We start from the raw sequence: 12,421 nt of genomic DNA, 5'->3' as shown, positions 1-12,421 counted from the left end.
AAAAAAAAATCAATTGAAAGTTTTAAGCTATGCTGTCTCATCACGTGGTTTGTGTAGTAATCAACATAAAATCAGACCAATGAACAACAGTCAACAACAACAACAATGATAAATTAATGAGACATCGCGAGACGTAAAAGAGAGAGAATGGGGAAGAGAGAAGTCATTGCAGCCAGCCACAGAATGGATGAAAAAAAACAGAATTGTGTTGAACAATTTTACGATAAAAAAGGCAACAGCAAGAGAGAGAAATAATGAAAATCTAACGGGATTTATTGAGCATCAACAGAAGTCATCCAGCCAAAAGTGAAGCACAATATCTTGCAATATCAGCCATGTTTGACTCTTAATGAGTAAAAGTTTTGAAAATTTTCTTTCTCGCACATCTTTGTTAGCCTTAAAAGGTCGTTTTAAATTGTGCCTGGCTTGATCATTATCGATATGTAACTGTCGCTTCACGATATTGGACACGGAAGAAGCAAAGAGAAAAAACTTTCAAAAATTATTATATTGGCTGTGCTGCATGTTTTATCAATACTGACATTTATGTGTTCCATTTTTTTGGGAAGCTCACTTTTCAGTCGCGTTCGACAAAAAAAAAGGGTAAAGCGCGACAAAAAAAGAACTAACGAGGAAATAAGGGGTTGAATGATATTTTTTTAATCTAACGGGATTTATAAGCATGAGCATCAACAGAAGTCATCCAGCCAAAAGTTAATCAGAAGCACAGATATTCTTGCAATATCAGCATGGCAGGAAGGGCCGTTGCTTCAAAAAAAGCAAAAAACCTTCGTTTTCATACAAAATTTCAAAAACAATTTCAATGATTATTATGATTTTTGAAACATTTAACATTGAATGAAAATCATCAAACATGTGCCAAGCGAAGCTTGGCCTACCCGCTGGAGCTTGATCCCTCAAACATGTGCCAAGCGAAGCTTGGCCTACCCGCTGGAGCTTGATCCCACAAACATTTGCCAAGCGAAGCTTGGCCTACCCGCTGGAGCTTGATCCCTCAAATATTTGCCAAACGAAGCTTGGCCTACCCGCTGGAGCTTGATCCCTCAAACATGTGCCAAGTGAAGCTTGGCCTACCCGCTGGAGCCTGATTCCTCAAACATGTGCCAAGCGAAGCTTGGCCTACCCGCTGGAGCCTGATTCCTCAAATATTTGTCAAGCGAAGCTTGACCTACCCGCTGGAGTTTGATCCCTCAAACATTTGCCAAGCGAAGCTTGGCCTACCCGCTGAAGCTTGATCCCTCAAACATGTGCCAAGCGAAGCTTGGCCTACCCGCTGGAGCTTGATCCCTCAAACATGTGCCAAGCGAAGCTTGGCCTACCCGCTGGAGCCTGATTCCTCAAATATTTGCCAAGCGAAGCTTGGCCTACCCGCTGGAGCCTGATTCCTCAAATATTTGCCAAGCGAAGCTTGGCCTACCCGCTGGAGCTTGATCCCTCAAACATGTGCCAAGCGAAGCTTGGCCTACCCGCTGGAGCCTGATTCCTCAAACATGTGCTAAGCGAAGCTTGGCCTACCCGCTGGAGCCTGATCCCTCAAACATTTGCCAAGCGAAGCTTGGCCTACCCACTGGAGCTTGATCCCTCAAACATGTGCCAAGCGAAGCTTGGCCTACCCGCTGGAGCCTGATTCCTCAAACATGTGCCAAGCGAAGCTTGGCCTACCCACTGGAGCCTGATCCCTCAAACATTTGCCAAGCGAAGCTTGGCCTACCCGCTGGAGCTTGATCCCTCAAACATGTGCCAAGCGAAGCAGCCTACCCGCTGGAGCTTGATCCCTCAAACATTTGCCAAGCGAAGCTTGGCCTACCCGCTGGAGCCTGATTCCTCAAACATTTGCCAAGCGAAGCTTGGCCTACCCGCTGGAGTCTGGTTCCTCAAACATTTGCCAAGCGAAGCTTGGCCTACCCGCTGGAGCCTGATCCCTCAAACATTTGCCAAGCGAAGCTTGGCCTACCCGCTGGAGTCTGATTCCTCAAACATTTGCCAAGCGAAGCTTGGCCTACCCGCTGGAGCCTGGTTCCTCAAGCATTTGCCAAGCGAAGCTTGGCCTTCCCGCTGGAGTCTGATTCCTCAAACATTTGCCAAGCGAAGCTTGGCCTACCCACTGGAGTCTGATTCCTCAAACATTTGCCAAGCGAAGCTTGGCCTACCCGCTGGAGCCTGATCCCTCAAACATTTGCCAAGCGAAGCTTGGCCTACCCACTGGAGCTTGATCCCTCAAACATTTGCCAAGCGAAGCTTGGCCTACCCGCTGGAGCCTGATCCCTCAAACATTTGCCAAGCGAAGCTTGCCCTACCCGCTGGAGCCTGATTCCTCAAACATTTGCCAAGCGAAGCTTGGCCTACCCGCTGGAGTCTGATTCCTCAAACATTTGCCAAGCGAAGCGGCCTACCCGCTGGAGCCTGATCCCTCAAACATTTGCCAAGCGAAGCTTGGCCTACCCGCTGGAGCCTGATTCCTCAAACATTTGCCAAGCGAAGCTTGGCCTACCCGCTGGAGTCTGATTCCTCAAACATTTGCCAAGCGAAGCTTGGCCTACCCGCTGGAGCCTGGTTCCTCAAGCATTTGCCAAGCGAAGCTTGGCCTTCCCGCTGGAGTCTGATTCCTCAAACATTTGCCAAGCGAAGCTTGGCCTACCCGCTGGAGCCTGATCCCTCAAACATTTGCCAAGCGAAGCGAGGAGTCTGATTCCTCAAACATTTGCCAAGCGAAGCTTGGCCTACCCGCTGGAGCCTGATCCCTCAAACATTTGCCAAGAATGATGGAGCCTTATTCCTCAAACATTTGCCAAGCGAAGCTTGGCCTACCCGCGAGACTTTTTATGGAACGGTGTGAATATATCCGCATTGGGTTTCTACCCGATACACTAGTTACAAAAAATAAATTGCGTGATAAGGGAACAGAATAAGCATAGATAAATTTGAGAATCATGCCAAACAAACTGGAAAAATTGAATAAAAAAAAAAAACGAGAAATTTTCTAATCAAAAAATAAGAATATTTTCCAATATACAGCATATCACTGGTATGTGCACAGTTTATGCATAAAATGTGTCATGTCTGTCGATTTACCTGCACTTTTTTTTTTTGTTATATGCATTTCTGCCTAAAAAATACACAACCCTCAATTCATTATGAAGTTCAATAACCATCAAATACAATAAAAATATTCTCTACAACAAGTAATGTACTTGTGTTGCTTGCATATAGCAGTCAGACATGCATGACAACAATATAAGCATAAAAAAATAACTAAAAATTTATTTTATATACGCAAAAAATAGGAAGGGAAAGAAGAAAAGAGAGAGACATAGGGCATATTGAAGAGAATAACAACACCTGATGGATAGTAAGGTAACAGGTAGAAAAATAAGCAGTAAGTTTCTCATTTGATTTTAAAATCAAATCTAGTATAGATGTAGTTACTCGTGATCGACAAAAGCGCTTTTTCCTTGCAAAGAAATTCAGAGTTGCATAACAGGTGCCTGTGAGAGACACAAAACAATGCAAATTATTAGGAATTTATACGGTTTTTGCCTGTTACAGATGCCTATTTTGCAACTCTGTTATAGAACACAATTCTGTTATAAAAATTCATTAATTATTATTCGCTGGAGTAGGAGCTAAGTAACAGACAGACGGACAAACTGCGGACAATAGCGTAATTCCTATAAGGAAAATGCTCTAAAAAGAATCACATGCTCAAAAATGTGTAAGTCCTTTTTTGTCGAATGAAGAGAAGAAACAAAAAAAAAATCAGGTTTTTGTACAGCATAGTATCGAGTTTCATGTCTCATCGACATTGTGGATTATGAACGAATAAAAAGGAAGTAAATCAATAGTTTTTTGCTACCCAAAACGCAATAGAAATATAAATTATCAAACATAACGTTAGTTTAGCAATAGAAACAATAATCAAATTACAATTTTTTTAACATGTCAATAAACCTCTAAATATGGATTCTCTACGTCACGACTTCTATGCGGTCAACAATAGAATGTTGTATCTGGGATTCTAATGAGTAATATTATCATATGAATGAAAATGTCAAATGACTAAAGCATTTCCATAGAAATAGAACTCTTCATAGTAAATAGACAAAAAAGTTGTTGCGTAGAAGTCACCTTTGAGCTTTGACTTCCTGAAAAAGGAACAAATTACTGAGAAACAATTCAAAAATATGACTTTTTAGACACAAAAAGAGTTCTATTTTGTGTGTAAACAAGCAATTATGTGGAATGTATTTTTGTTAATAGAAATTGCAAGGCATTATTTAAAGGTAAGGAGAACAACCCTCAAATATTTTTAAAGGAAGGTTACTTTCCCTTCAAGAAGTTAAGTATAAACTTCCACCTGATCATGTTATTTATGTTTATGAAGAATCTAACCCTTGAAGAGTTTAGGAGAGTTAATTGAATGAGGATTTATGAGTTGAGGTATGTTCTTTTCTCAATAACTTCATGTTCAAAAACCAGAGTTCGAAGTCGACTTGAATTTTGCATGGAAAAGTCGATTTAAGTCGTCTTGACTCCATACAAAATTCGAGCTCATTGATAGACTCATTATTAGAAGTTCCACATGTATTTTAGATCAACATGCTTAATATCATGTGAAGAATAATTCTTGAATGTATGAAAATGTAGACACAAGCAGAAGCTTAGAAAAAAGAAACAAAGAACAATTCTGCCTTGAAAAAAACTAGTTATTTAATTATAGTGTACTGGTCTCAATGAATCTTAGTTTGGCTTAAATTATTCTGAACTGTAAAAGTAGAGATCCGAACGACACGGTGTGGCAAATTTCGTTTTAAACTGAAAAAAATGCAACTGTCGCTTGGAATTTCTGCTTTACTGCTGTCAATGCGGAAACTGGGTGTTGCCCAATTAACTGCATTGAGCTGCTTCGGGAATTTTTTGCTGAATTAATTACTTCTAGGATTATTGAGAATGTATCAACTGTCATTTAATGTTCAAATAGTTCAATCAAAGTACAAATAGTTGATTTTCCCCTTTCATAGTTGTTGCCCCTGCATGCGAATATTTCAGTCTATTTTTGAACTCTGAAGAATAAACATCAATATTATCTAAATTTGGAAGTTCTTTAATTACATTTATCAATAAATAAGTGCTTAATGTTGTTTTGCACCTCAATAAGGATGTACTTAGTCAATAAAGTCATCAAATGATCTCCATTGGAATATTATATAGACGTATTTACAATATTCTATATCAACAAACTTCAGATATAAATAGAGCAATAAAAGAATCACAATGTGCACATATTACACTTCACAAACTTATCAAAAACGAATATCGAACACAAAGGAAAGTCAAAAATTCAAAACATTGCTAAAAATATTTTTCTTCGTGACGCTTGTGTCTCTGTTATTTTTTTTTCTCACTGTGACTGTGTCGATGAATATCTTTTTATTTTGCAAATATATTTTATGAATGAGAATTAATTAATTTTCATGTATTGAAATAATCATGTACAATAATACCTCACCTACTGTGTTTCCTAATTAACAAAGTCATCATGATCATTAAAGCTCAGCAAAAAAAAGAAGTAATAATAAAATTGATTATTTAGGTATTGAAGAAGCAAACTTTTTTGTATTTGTCCATTAGACATTGAAGATGTAGTTAGTCCTACATATGCCTTGGAATTGGAATTGAAGGAGTAAGATGTGCAATTAAATAAGTTTCTCAATAATGCTGTAACCGAGCCGGACTATACAGATCAATTGTGATCCATGGCCTACCTTAGATGGCGCCTAAGGCAGGCTTCCATGTGCCAATTGCCACAATACCCGAGCAGCATATCATGCAATAATGAACCTTTATTGCAGAATTGAAAAACAAGCAACTGTCACAGACAAAAACAGTACAATTGTCTGTTAACTTGTATGGTTTTGTAAGAAAAGGCATGCATTTTCATTGAGAAATTGTACGGTTTTGCCTACGACAGGTGCTTCTTTTGCAACTCTGCTTTATTCACTTCGAGTTTCATCATACTCTGAATATCCAAAAAATACCATTCAATTTAATCCAGATTTAAATGCAAATAAGAAAATAGAAATGTGAAGATTATCTTGAAATTTCCCTTAAATACAGCACAACACTGCAACATCTTGATATTATTTCCTTTTGCTCCAGATATAAATTTACTCTTATTTTACCTTTAAATATATATTTATAATGCTCAACACCGAGAAGGACGGGAAAGCTTCTCACACAGAAAAAAAAATCAGAAAGATATGTCGAAATGGTTCTCACAATGTGACGCTTTTTATTCTGCGGTGTCGGCACATCTTGCTGTTTCCATTTTTGGTTGTCGTTTTTTTTTTTTGCTTCCTTCTCCACCACCGAAATATATACATTGTATGTAGACATATATGGGATTACTAGTGATGTGACTAGTTAAGAATAACGAAGAAAATCTGAATCCATGGATTTATGCTTAAATCTCAAGATCAGAGCTCCACATCGACTTCAAGTGGACACTTCCATACAAAATCCGAGTCGACTTCGAACTCTACTCAAGATATTCCTATTCTAATCCAGAACAGCACAACGTAATAGCTAAGGCACCGATACGTCGTCGTATGGACGATAAGACATGATGTTGCTCTAACGTCACGTGACAGTTGATTTCGACACAAATTAAAGATACGAAAAATGCGGTACGCTACATTATGCAGCTCGAAAGTTGAGCACTTGACAGACATGTGACCCAAACTATAGCTCTTAAGACTGTTAATATGAGTTTGTATATAAAGCTTCGCCAGGCAATACCCGTAATTTTTATTTGATTCTTTTCTTGCACCATAAACAACTTGGATAGCAACAACATATATATAACATACTGAATTTCCTTTAACTTTATTTTTTTTGTGAATTTCGCATGTTTTTTTTTTTTTGGTTTTGTTTTCTTTTTTAAAGTGAAGGTTACATACTTTAATATAGGGGCTTCAATATGTATAATACTTCATTTTTATGTAGTTGTGGAATTCATATAACATGAAAAAGTGTATAGAAATGAGGTCAATGAGGCATTATCTGAAATGATAACTTTTTTTTATATTTGTATGCGATTCAATTCTATTTGAAATCAAAAAAAAATTTTCAAGCTTTTCACTTCAATGTTATTTATGGCTAATGGTTTTTGATAATAATCTATTTTCACATTTGCATATACATTTTTTGTGAGCCGATTTAAATTTTTCAGAACTTAAATTGAGTAAAATTGCTTATTCTGATGTGCATCTATAAGGAAAAAGTCAAGCATGAATATTTGTTGTTGTTGTTTCATTTAGTTGTTGCCCTTTTGTGAATTATACAATCATCATTAATTTCACAATGACTTTAAAGTTTCATAATTCATTTATTTACAATAAGCAGCATAATAAATAAAATATAATAAAAATCGATCTCAACTTAAAGGTTCAATTTTTCTTCATTATTTCTATGGCAATGCTCACGTCATCACCAATCCCATCGCGTGGTGTTTTGAAGGAGAAGCTTAAAACTTGTGCAAATTTTTTCATTTTTATTAAATTTCCAAGAACTTTTTAGTGCAATTTTTATTCAGCTATTTTCTTATATTATGCAGCTTTTTCCGTAAAAACCACTCATCGTGTTATTATGCAAAAGAAAACATGCTTATACAAGTTGTTGCTTGATTTTTTTGACTCACACTACATAATATGCATTGTGGATATAAAGTAAACTGAGAGATAGCTTAAAATTTACGAATTTTCTTCAAAAAATCTAAACTTTAGAACAATATCTATGAAAAAATTACTTTTTGACCTTGATTCCTCCACCGTTCATGTACACACGATTGAAAAAAGTTATTTTATAATGAATAAGAATAAAAACAACATGAATATCCGCGAATGTTTCGTATCATCGACTAAAATTATTATTTTAGCGCATTTTAATAAAAATAATAAAAATGATCACTTTGCATAAATAATTGATTGATTGAATGCTGAATGATTCGATCAAGGAACTGCTTAAAATGAATTTTTGGATACTTAATAATTTTTTTTAAATTGTAAATTTATTTTTTCTGAATTTTAACTTGAAAAGTCGGCTAAAAATTTGAATAAAAGGGATGTGAAATTGATAAAAGTTCAAAAATTTTGAATCTTCAAAGTTCGTTAAAACAAAGTTTGTTAATTCCATCCAATAAAAATGCGTTGCCAGACATGTTGCCATAGATAATCTCAAAACTACATTTTCTTCTTTTTCTTCACTTTTTTTTTTGTTGTAATAGAACTTGAATAAAAAACATACAAAAAAAATTATTAGTAGCATGAGAATCTGGCAACATCTCAAAACTCGCCTCCAATTTAACTTTTTGTTTTCAATCATGGTTCATGATTTTGCTAAGGTCAACTTTAAATCAACGCCGAATGCAAAATGCTGCTTTTTTTGAAAAAATAATAAAATTCAATGTGGGAGAGGATCATTTACAATAAGGTAAAATTGCTATTATGAAAATAACAGACAAAGCACCTTTTTATAAAGTTTAAAATTACAAAAGTTTTTAAAGTGAATAAAATATTTTTTTTGGACATTTCTATTTTTTCTCTGTGCTTGATTGACGCATTTATTTGAATCATATGTGAAGAAAATAAATGAAAACATATATAAACAAAATGTAAGAACTCCAACGCAATCGTAACATTATTAATAGAAATAAAGGAAGGAAAAAAAATGAAAATTTCCTAAAATTCAATTGATTGCGAAAAGTTTTTAAATTTAACTGAAAATATACGAAGAAAAAAAAAGTACAGCTATAATGTATGCAATTTACTAGTGATCATATCCAGAAGAATCGCGTAGTATGAATATATCGGCCGATTATGTTACTTTGAATTTAGCTATACTATCATCATTCTTTATTTTTTTCATCTCGACCATGGAATTTTGCCGCAAAATTGTCCAATCAAACACATAATCGTACTTATGATCCAATCGAATGAACAATGATCTAGATGGAAGAAACAAAGAGAAGAAGAAGAAGATTTTTTTATGAATTAAAAATTGAATTCTAAATAACTAGCTTTGAGAAACTTTTGATGAAAATGTGTCGATTTTTGAATAATTTCGAATGTAAAATTCGACGGTTAAAAATTTAAATTTACTGATTTAAAAGTCGAAACAAGTTCAAGAATTAATTGAATTTGAGATTTTTAAATTCTCAATATAGCCGTTTCCATTAGTTTACTAATAAGATGTTATCAGTTCCATTTTGATTAAAAAGTGGAACATGATGAAAATTAATTATTTACATTTATCATTCTGACATTAAAATTCAAATCTAAATTTTTAATAAATTTTCAAATTAATCATCGCAGAAATGTCATAAAAATCAGAATCGAATCTGAATATAATTAACAAATAATTAATAAACAATTCAGAATTTGATTTCATATTAAATTCGACTATAAATAGAAAAATTTATTTTAGAAATCACAAAACTTGATTTTCGACTTAATTAACTTTTTTTCAATAATATAGAATGTAGACACATTGAATATATGACATATTTAGTCAAACTAGTCTCATTATTGAAATTAAGATAATGTAAATCAATAAAGAGTCAGCAAATAAACATCTTTATTTAGTAAAATGAATCGTCTGATAGTCAGCACTGATAATTTCTAGGTTTAAAGTTTCTCGTCTCTCAAATAGAACTGCACAATTTCCTACAAATAAGTAAACATTTTAAAATATGAAAAATTTTCCGGGTTTCTTTTGTCAGGCACAAAAAAAATATTCAACTAAATTTACATGAAAAGAACGCAACATTCAGCAGTTTTAAAGTCGAACACATAAGCATATTCTTTTCTATGCTCACACAGTGAATGTGTTTAAGTTAAATCCATTTTTTTCATAGATTATTTATAAATATTCTGTGTTTTAATTATGTATGTAGATGCATGAAGATATAGAGGTGCACATCTATTCCCTCTTAATTTGAATATGATGCTGGCAAAATGCAAAATTTATTGCAAAAATTTTCTGCTCTCAATACACATCTATAATTAGATTGCTTAAGTTTATTTGGCAATGAAGCTTTGATTATTCATATTAATTAAATGTGACATCATTCGGGATGTGATAACAAGCATTTATTGATGAAGCGTAAAATAATGTTATTCTATAATCAAATTTATTAGATGTTTAGAGTCTTAATTTCAGACATGTAATAAGGATTAATAATAATAATGAGTGATTTTTAATTAATAAACATGCGTGTATCAAATTATTTGAGTATAATTCACATATTGAATATCCTGATGATATAGTCTTGGATTTATTACGTGTGAATGACTGAATATGAACTGATAAAATGAAATTTTAATTGGCATGATGAAATAATCGAGTGGAATCATATTAATTGTTAAATTAGCTTTCCAAGTGAATCAACTGTCATTTTAAATTCAAATTCTTTTGAATTTTTTAACTACAAAATTTAAAATCCTAAAGAACGTTAAAATTTGAATTCAAAATCAATCCTACTTTTACTAAATATTTAATAAAAATTTACTCGAGTAGGTCCAATCGAGTATCAATCCCTGGACATGATCAATTATCATCCAAACAGAATCAAATTTAATCGTTTTGCAAAAATGCGCTAACATCCAACATTATCAAAACAATTTTTGCAACGTAGCAGCTGTCATGCTAAGCTCCATATGTACGAAATAAAAATATGATTCATAGTTCGGAGTTACATTTTTGTGTTCATACACATATACGTAAAGCATTTCATTTTCGAGAACACAACAACAAAACTTAGCTAATAAAAGACGCAATACGTTCATACTGATAACGATTAAATGTTAAAATTTTCTCTTCATAAAATGTAGGAAGATCTAATTAATAATAAATGTTGTCAGTTTCTCCAAAAAAGATATAAATCAAGATTATTGGCCAGACGAGTGTCATAGAATCGATATTCTCTTGAACTTGAGAGTCTTGTTGTCGACATACATTTTCATATTTACGAAGGATTTATTTCAAAAATCGAAGTTTTTTTAATTAATGAAAATTGAGGATAAAAGAAGCTTATAATTGGACTGACTCCTCTGTCCTTTCCACAATTACTTATACAACAGCCAATCCTTAAAATAGAACTTATGGCATAAAAGCATCTCAAGAACCCAACTAAGCAAATTACATTACATATAAAATTGTTATATATATTTTGTAAGTCAGCAAGTAAGCAGCATAATCAAAATACATTGTAAATTGTATTACACCTAGAAAAGATTCATTTCGTTATTCAATCAAAAACACAATAAAAACGACGGATATAGAAAATGATTGGATTTCGTAAAAAGGAAAGGAAAGAAAGGCATTTGTGATGAAATACGCAATATTTTTGATATCTAGAAGAATTTTTATATTTTTGCGTTTTAGATAAAGTCTGAAAGTTGACTTGCTTCTTGGTATTATTAGAAAGGATTGAGAATTCTTATTATTGTCCCTAACAGGCAAAGAGCATGCTTTCATGGTACAAAAAGACAACTACGGTACCTAAAAGCGGTCTCTTTGTCTGTTAGGGTGTGATCCAGATGATATCAATGAAATGAGGAGGATGAGCTCTATTTATGTATCTGTATGTTATGTATAGCACATTCTCAGGCTCATTCTAAAAACTTTAATGATTCACATGCCCTTCACGGAAATTAACCGTGAAATTTTTCAAGGATCATTCATAAATGCTGTCCAATTAGTGGCAAACTGTTTACAGTGTTGATGAAAAACTGCTTTTATATGGATTATGCATCCTATCGACTTTTTTATCCAAGGTTGGTACTAAACACAACGTATGACGTCATTTTTGATGCTCCCAAAGTCTTCTGAATTTTCTTTACAATGAGTCACAGGTACTATTCGTGTCACATTAAGGAGCATATTCGTTAGGTTAATTCTAGGAAAATTTAAACTTCACTTTAAATGCATCATTTTCAGCATTTAATTAAATTCTTTTAAAATAACATTTGAGCACTTATTATTTACACTTGGAATTTCAACCTCTGGATCACAATAATAATGAATTTTTCCTCATTTCAACATTAAAAATTCCAAAAAAATCCTCCAAAAAAAAATTTATTGTTTTTAACACAAATGCGTCGATTATAAATAGTTCACTGGATGTATCGAGTAGAATCACATAATAAAGTGTGGAAGTATGTATCATAAAAAGAGTCAAAAACCAAGTGTAATGAAGAAATTTCACAATTTTTGAATAAATAGAATCTTTTACGAAACAACAAGTTCATCTAACACAGACACAATAAAAATGAATCAGTAAGAAGTAAGAGAGTGTTACTTCTTTCTCAACAGACAAAAAGAAAAATAATAAAATCAAGTATAG

General features: G+C 33.6%; 1 protein-coding gene across 1 annotated transcript in view; it reads right to left on the bottom strand.

The window, feature by feature from the left end:
* LOC139087068 (casein kinase I-like) overlaps positions 1–12,421 on the bottom strand; it is a 41,622-nt gene that overhangs the window by 27,803 nt on the left and 1,398 nt on the right. The window lies entirely within an intron of this gene.

This window comes from Chironomus tepperi, unplaced genomic scaffold (genome assembly GCF_022539635.2).
Source record: "Chironomus tepperi strain 1889 unplaced genomic scaffold, CSIRO-AGI_Ctep_v1 contig_93, whole genome shotgun sequence".
Lineage (NCBI taxonomy): Eukaryota > Metazoa > Arthropoda > Insecta > Diptera > Chironomidae > Chironomus > Chironomus tepperi.
Note: the sequence above shows the minus strand (reverse complement) of the source record. Positions and strands in the feature narration are given on the sequence as shown.